Below are 8,644 nucleotides of genomic sequence, written 5' to 3'. Positions count from 1 at the left end.
CTCCAGTAGGCATTCAAGTTATATCTAGTACCCCTCCAAGTTCTCCCTGTAGGCATTCAAGATCTTTCCAGTAGGAATTCAAGTTCTATTTAGTAGTCATTCAAGTTCTCTTCAGCAGTCATTCAAGTTCTTTCCAGTAGGCATTAAAGCTCTCTCAAGTAGACATCAAAGTTTTCTTCGGTAAGCAGCTAAGTTTTCTCCACTAGAACTTCAAGTTCTGTCCAGTAGACATATGTTCTCTTCAGTAGACATTCAAACCCTCTTCAGTAGAGATTCAAGCTCTCCAGTAATTATTTCACACTCTTGATTGGGCATTCATGTTCTTTTCAGTAGGTATTCAAATATATCAGTGTTGGCATGGAAAACCAAACCATCCGATATATACGTAGTAGTAAACGTAATTTCTTTTTGTTTGTTTGTTTGTTTGTTAATTATTATTTATCCTCTCTACTTCCATTCGTTATTTTTTAATGCCTATCTTTCTTTATTCTCATTTCTTTATTTTAATGTATGTGTTGTTTTTTAATTTTTAATAAGATTGCTTTCTTCCCTTTTCTTTCTGTTCGTTTCTCTCTATTTTTTTCTAATTTTGTCTTTTTTCTTTTTTTACTTTTGTTTTAGTTGTTTGTGTATTTATTTCTCATTACGTTTATTTTTCCTTCTTTCCTTGTCCTCCTTTATTCTATGTTTTTAATCCAGCTGTTTACCGCAAAGGATTTACTTGTTTTCATCAATATCGTTTGACAAAATGACGTCTATGCTTGTACGTAAAAGGGACGCAACTCGCATCAACCACACAATACAATTCCTTTGGCGCCATCATCCGTTTCCTCTCACGTCAACGGCACAGTTTCCGTGGCGTTGTTTATTTTACATCAATATCAGAGATACTTATTTCGTGATCAACTTGTACATGTTAACACATGTGTTCCTTTCTTTTCTCTGAAATATTTATTTTTCTGTAGGTGTTCTCACTAAAGTAATATATTAACATTGACACTATATAAACATTGTGGCAAATTTGACTTTATTATATACATTTTATAACACGTATGTGTGTCAGATTCGTAACGTATTCCCCCTTTGTGTCCTACGTCACTTGTTTTAATTGCCTGATTGGAGGATATGAAACAATATTAGCCTCAGATGAAAAGCATAACGTCTTGTTTAGATTGTGTGCATTCGAATTTTGTATAGTTTACATAAATATTTTCCGCTCACGCGAACATATTTATATTGTATTTTGCCTCTGTTCTCCCGATCGTGATAAACCTTCATTGCGTTTCCATACGTTATCAAAGCAAAATAAAGTAACATCATTGCATTGTCTCTATCATTATTATGTGGATGTGTCTTTTATCGACTTCTGGATTTCCGCAGCTCAGTTCACATACCTGATGTCTTTTTGATCTCCTGGATCTGGACGCCATCTTGTTGTAACATTTATACGCATTGGTTGTTGCTCATCTGGTGAGGATGTCGGAAATGGTAGAAGAAAACTTTCCAAATGTTTTTTTTTTTATAGCATAATAATAATACCAATTTTTATCTTCGATCGAACTAAAACATTAAAAAATCCACGAGGTGTAGATTATTTAAATCATTTTCATTCCGTTAGCCATGACAAAGAAAGTCTTGTACTATTGAGCTATTAGCAGAACTTGGTGTTTAAAATTATATATTTGACATGGAAAATTATATTTGAAATATATATACATACACACATGCAAACACCCCTATATATATATATATATATATATATATATGTATATATGTGGGGAGGGGGTTGCTGTGTGTGTGTGTGTCTGTAAAAGGTCTTTTTAAACTAACCTGAGCACTTATGTTATCTATATTGCGTTTTAATCAGCTCGTGTTTTGTCTGATTAAAAAAAGAATATATTATATATTCGAAATATGTACTTATATAATTTTCAGTTCAAAATCAAATTAAAAATCACATTTTTATGAGTCTGGTGCAAATACAGAAGGTCAGTAAGAGAAAATAAAATATAAACAGGAAACACAACTACAATTATATATATATATATATATATATATATAAATATATATATACACACACATTGGTTTTTCTATTTTAAAATTATTCCAATCACAATTCCTGATCTACATCAATGATCTCCCAAAACACATACTTAAATCATTCGTTGACATATATGCTGATGACACGACCATCTATGGCAACACATCAAAGGCTGTAAATGACAAAGTTCTCTCTAATTCTTTCTCCTCTAATCTTGAGCAAGTGGTACAATGGGGGAAGAGGTGGCTGGTCACTTTTAATGCATCCAAAACCAACTTCTATCTTTACATCATCAACGCTCTGATCCCCATCTGGCATCAATTGAAATGGATGGCTCTCGTCTTGGGGAGGCTCCATATTTTGACAAGCTCCTGGGTTTTTGACCTTTACTCCTGATCTGAAATGGAACTCGTACATCAAATCTGTTGCCAGGGACGCTGGGAAAATGGTGGGATCCTTCTACCGCTCCAGAAGATATCTCACTACTGATGCAATTCTCTATCTGTATAAAAGCCAAGTACATCCAAGGATGGAGTACTGCTGCCATATCTGGGCAGGAACTGCTAAAAACAGCCTATCCTGCTTTGACAGAGTACAAAATAGACTTCGTGGTTTAGTGGGGGATGCCCTTTTCTCTTCCCTGCAACCTCTCTCCCACAGAAGAGACGTTGCGAGCCTGTCTTTGTTTTATCGTTATTTCCATGGCAGGTGCTCGTCTGAGCTCCAATCCTTCGTCCCCCTCGCCAATCTTTCACGAGAAACACCCATCTGGCTGAAACTACTGTCAATAATTTTCCCCACTCTTTATCTGTGCTTTAATCCAAACGTAGATTTCATGAGCAAAGCTTCTTTCTTAGAACAGCACGCCAGTGGAACTCTCAGCCACTTGCCTGTTTCTCACCCGACTACAACTTGGACGTCTTCAAGTTCAGCATAAACAAACTCCTGACAAACCGCCCCCTTAAGTAAGGCACTCTATCAAAACCCCCAATACTAATGATTACTACAATACTATCTCATATTACTGTACACGCAATACCCCTTATCCCTGAGTGGCCTTCGGGCCTTGATAAGTGGTGACCCCCATGTAAAAAAAAATTCAAGTTTTTTTTCCTCCCTTCTTTTTCTAACTTCTTCACCCATTTTCCTGAATTCAATCTTACCTCGACAGCCGAGCTCTATATTTGATTCATTTTTTACGCACATTTTATCTTTATTTTAATAATATATTGGAATTATTTCCCATTTCCTTGTACCTATTTGTGAATTTTTCCACGGATTTCTTCCTTTTGGATTACTTTGGATCATCTTCCAATTACGTGGTTCCCTTGGATTTTACTTGTGCGAATGGAAATTTTACTAACTTTCTTGGATTCTGCACCTTTGGATTTTACCGTCATTGGAAATTTTACCCTTCATCAGACTATCCATTCACGTGAAATCCCTTTTTTCTTCAGCCTATTCCCTCTGCTTCACTTTTGGTTATCAAGTAAGATCTATTACTTACATGTAGTTTCATTTAATACTTTTGCAAACAAAATCCGATCCCGAATTTTGCTAAATCCTACCCTCTGACGAGAAGGAAAGTATTTCTTCGAACTCCGCGGATTAAGGACTATCCATTTATTTAGTGTTTCCTTTTTAAAATTACATATGTTTTTAACTCTTTTTCAAAGTGTTTTCTAACATGTTTTATTAAGTGCTTGTTCTTATATATATATATATATATATATATATATATATATATATATATATATATATATATATATGTGGGGGGTTTATATATATATATATATATATATATATATATATATATATAAGATGACGGCCTGACAAGAGTAGAAAATAAACTTTTTCATATACTCTGTCATAGATATTCTGGCGACTTTATAAAGGTTAACTAATTTGCATATTTCTTTGAAAAACGAGCGTTCATTAATTGATTTATGTTTTCTTATTAGATGATTGATTTCTTTTTACTTTTACGCTTAATTATTTATGCATATTTTTTACATTGTGCATAACTGTTTATTACCTAGAATGAAAAACTTCTAGCACGCTGACATCTTTTTATATATATTTTTGTTCCTATAACATCGAGTTTGTCTCGTTCTGACATTGATATTAAAATCCTATCTTTTCTGTTAGTAGTCATTTGGTTCCCACGAAAAAAAATGACACATCGTTTTTAATATGGACGGCAAAAATAAAAATTGCTTCCGAGCAAAATTGCTACAGAGGGATTCCCTTCATTAAACAAATTCAGTTTACTGCAGCATCCAAACAGATACTACACTGCTATCCCGGCCCGAAAACCAGATACTTTTTCTATTAGCATTTATTTGCTTCTCCACGAAATGTGGCACTAAGTCGTTTTTAATGTCGGAGAAAAAGCCAGCTCCCCAAAAAGGGGCACTCTGGAAGTAGACAAAAATAAAAATTGCCTTAGTATAAAAGAGCTTCCCCCTACACTGACCAAGGACAAATAAACTTGAGTGCAACATCAGAACAGATAATACACTGTGATCTTAGACCGGAGGCCAGATCTACTTTTTCTATTTAAAACTTATCAAAACGAACTTCTTTATATACTCACTCATGGATATACGAGCGACTGCATGAATGCTAACTAATTTTGAGATTTAAAAAAAAAAACAGCATTAATTAAATATTTATTAATTTTTTTTTAATGTTTTCTTGTTTGATTATTGGTTCTGTTTCACTTATACGAATTCTATTTATGCAGAGTTTCTACATTCTGCATAATTGCGTAGAATTTAAAATAGAAAAGGTTTTAGCGCACGGACATACACACACACACACACACACACATATATATATATATATATATATATATATATATATAGTCATCAACACACAGTAATGTTTTGCAGATCATTAGTGCGGCTAAACAAGCAACTACCTCAAGCCAGGATCAAAAACCGACCGCCCAAATGATAGTCAGAGCTTATAACCGTTCCGCTATTCGGCTGCCGTATGCAGGCAGTGAATTAACAATGTTTTCACATTGTCCAAATACTTCAGCTCAATTTGTTTACACAAAGAGCATCGCTTAGTACGCTCATGGCAATTTGTATATCACTTCCCAATATGTTCAACCCAAGATAGGCAGCATTATAGTCATCCACATACAGTACTGTTTCGCTGTTTCACAGCTCATCAGTGCGGCTAGATAAGCAACTACCTCAAGCCAGGATATATATATATATATATATATATATATATATATATATAATAATTTATAAAATATATATGGCGATTAAGCTACACTGAATATTCTGCGTTTCATCCAACTATAGGATTCGTCAGGCTTATGCGCGAATTCTGTCGTTGCTTCTAGTTTTTATATATGTTGAGGATTTCTAGTTTGCCAATCAGCTTTCTAGTATCCACCGCGCCCCTTCCTATCAGCTAATGGGCATGCATTTTATCAAGCAAAGGATCTGTTTTAGAACTAGGTTAGTGGTTTTAGGTGGCCGTTCTCCTTTTTTTTCTTTTTTTTTTTAAACATATAAATATACCTATGTGTACACAATAATGTACATATATATACACATATACATATGCATATATATATATATATATATACATATATGTGTGTGATCGTTTATGTATATTCATGTTTGTTTAATTTATTTATTTGTTTGTTTTCTATTGTTATTGTTAGTTTTAAAGCTATTTTGTATCGCTATCCTAGAGTAAGTTTTATTTTGTGAACACAGTTGTTTGCTATTTCCCGCCTACAGTTTAATAGATTTTGAGGTTCTTTATAGTACAGGATAGAAAATTTTTCATTACTATAGGATTCGTCAGGCTTATGCGCGAATTCTGTCTACTATAGGATTCGTCAGACTTATGCGCGAATTCTGTGTAGCTTAATCGCCATATATATTTTATAAATTACTAACTAGCTCTACCTATGTATTGAGCACTTTTGAAGTAAATACTTAAAGTTTAAGCATAAATCTATACTTTCGTATATAAAATTTATGTGAATAAATGAAGTAGTTATATATATATATATATATATATATATATATATATATATATATATATTGATTAAATTTAATTCAGAAAAGCATCAATTTTCAGAACAGAAATTTATTGTTTGAATAAAAAATACAGTTTAGATTATTTTTTCCTTAACCCATGGATTTTCGATGTAGGCTCATCTCCTCAGAGGAAAAGCCATTAGCAAACATTGAATCTAATTCGAAATAATATTTTTGGGCCCCTGACAAAAGGAGAGTAGACCTGTAAATTCACCGTCGTCCGTTCGTCTGTCCACACTTGGATTTTTTTGAAATTTTGCACAAACATTAAATATGATATGAGTAAAATGTAACAGAACGGATTTACCGGGAAAACTCCGGTTGTTCTTCTAGGAGTGCCTTTCGTGTTAAAATGGCTAAAATTGACACTTTTGTGCTTATTAAAAAAATTGGATTTTTATAAAACGTTCTGAAAAGTTGTAACTAACTGATTTCTATATAATTTTGTCTGTTTATACTTTGCGATAACCCTCTGGTGTGCCCTGGGGCGTTTTTATGGTTAATAAAAACACTCCATATTTGTCCAAAATTTTTCTATGTATGTCTATTTAGCAGTTTTGCATGGTGCTGAACTCAAATTAAAATATGTTAAGGGCTTGGGGACTTTTGGGGCTAAATGGGTGGGTGGCAAAACTCAAATTAACATATGTTAAGGCCTAAAACTTCACCGTTTATTCATTTTCAGCCAGGATTTAACTTCCCCTGTGAGCTTTTTGGACTAAATGTTGGAGTGGGCGGGCAAATGCTGAACTTCGTCATTTTTTATGTCTCGTTCTCTGTGCACTTACGGGGGACCATGCACGCTTCACTTGCTATTATTTCAAATTAGATCTAATATTTGCTAATGACTTTTCTCTGAGGAGATGAGCCTACATCTAAAATCCATGGGTTAAGGAAAAATAACCCGAGTTTTATTCTTTATTCAAGCAATAAATTTCTGTTTTGAAAATTCATGTTTCTCTGAATGTAATTTAAACAACAACCTATAAATTCAATCTGCTTTATCAAGTATATTGAGCTATTCTCTTTTTGTAGTTTGACTTCGAAATATATTTTAATTATAATAGTCAAACTGCATCTTCAGAAATATATTTGAATTATAATTTCAAACAAGTTAAATCTTTGTTTACTTTCGTAATATTGCGTTGTGGCTTGGATTTCAAGAGCACCTGATGAGTATTTTACTTTATTCAAATTGAATCAACGCTTCTATAACGGATCTCACACTTCTGATATATATATATATATAGTCATCCACATACAGTACTGTTTCGCTGTTTCACAGCTCATCACTGCGGCTAGACAGGCAACTACCTCAAGCCAGGATTGAAACCCGACCGTTTGTATGGCAGTCAAGGCTCCTAACCTATTGGCGGCTGCTTGAACGAGTAGTGAGTTTAACGATGTTTTGATATCGTCCGAAATACCTCCGCTCGATTTGTTTACACAAAGAGCGTCGCTAATGGTAATTCGTGTTTCACTTCTCAATATGCTCAACTCAAGGTGAGGAGCATTATATATATATATATATATATATATATATATATATATATATATATATATATAGGCCACGGGGAGAAAATCCTCAGCAATATTCATCCAAAAGCAGCAAAACTAAAGCTGGCTTGTCAGGACATTATATACATAAAAACTTCAGTATATTTTATTGGTTTGAAAATATAAGTTCTTTTTTTTATCAATTGTTATAAAATTTAACCACAGACTCGTATTATAATGTTCAAAAAGGCTGTAAATTTTCATGAAGTGTCGTCCAATAGAATCAAAGATATGAGCATTTCAATATTCAATTTGCCTACGAGTTTATATATATATATATATATATATATATATATATATATATATATAATTATTTTTTTACTATAATAATTAAATACCTACAGACACTAGTGTTCCAACCTTTCTGGAATCTTCAGTGCAAGGTGTCACGATTAATACCAACCGAACGATCCGAACCCCGCAACACGAGACATCTCTGGCTCAATTAGCGAAGACCTAATCCATTCGGCTACCATTAACCGCGTGAAGTACCGTTGAATCCATTCGGCTACCATTAACCGCGTGAAGTACCGTTGAATTTAAACATTTTAATTTTATATGTTCATTTACGTCAGTCAGAGAGTGATCTAATCGTTATACGATGATCTATGCATAAGAGCTAAATTGACCGACTTTAATTCAACTGAAAGTGCTCAACGATAAGAAACGAATTTCTTAAAGGGGCTGTCATTCATATATATATATATATATATATATATATATATATATATATATATACGGGCCAATGCTCAATGATAATAATATATGTTTGGTAAAACTTTAGTTATAGAAAAGGAACATAATATAATTAGTGATGTATATATTATGTTACGATAATATTATGACTTATTTTGTGATATTTTGCAATTTAAAACATAAAGATTTTACTAATGAATACAAATAGAACACACGCATACTAAAATTATAAGTGTTGTTAGATTGAAAAATGATTTTATTTTCATTTAAACTTGAT

The sequence above is a fragment of the Euprymna scolopes genome, chromosome 4 (assembly GCF_053919585.1).
Source record: "Euprymna scolopes isolate OS-2025 chromosome 4, ASM5391958v1, whole genome shotgun sequence".
NCBI lineage: Eukaryota > Metazoa > Mollusca > Cephalopoda > Sepiida > Sepiolidae > Euprymna > Euprymna scolopes.
The sequence above is the reverse complement of the archived record's forward strand: the minus strand, read 5'-3'. Positions refer to the sequence as shown.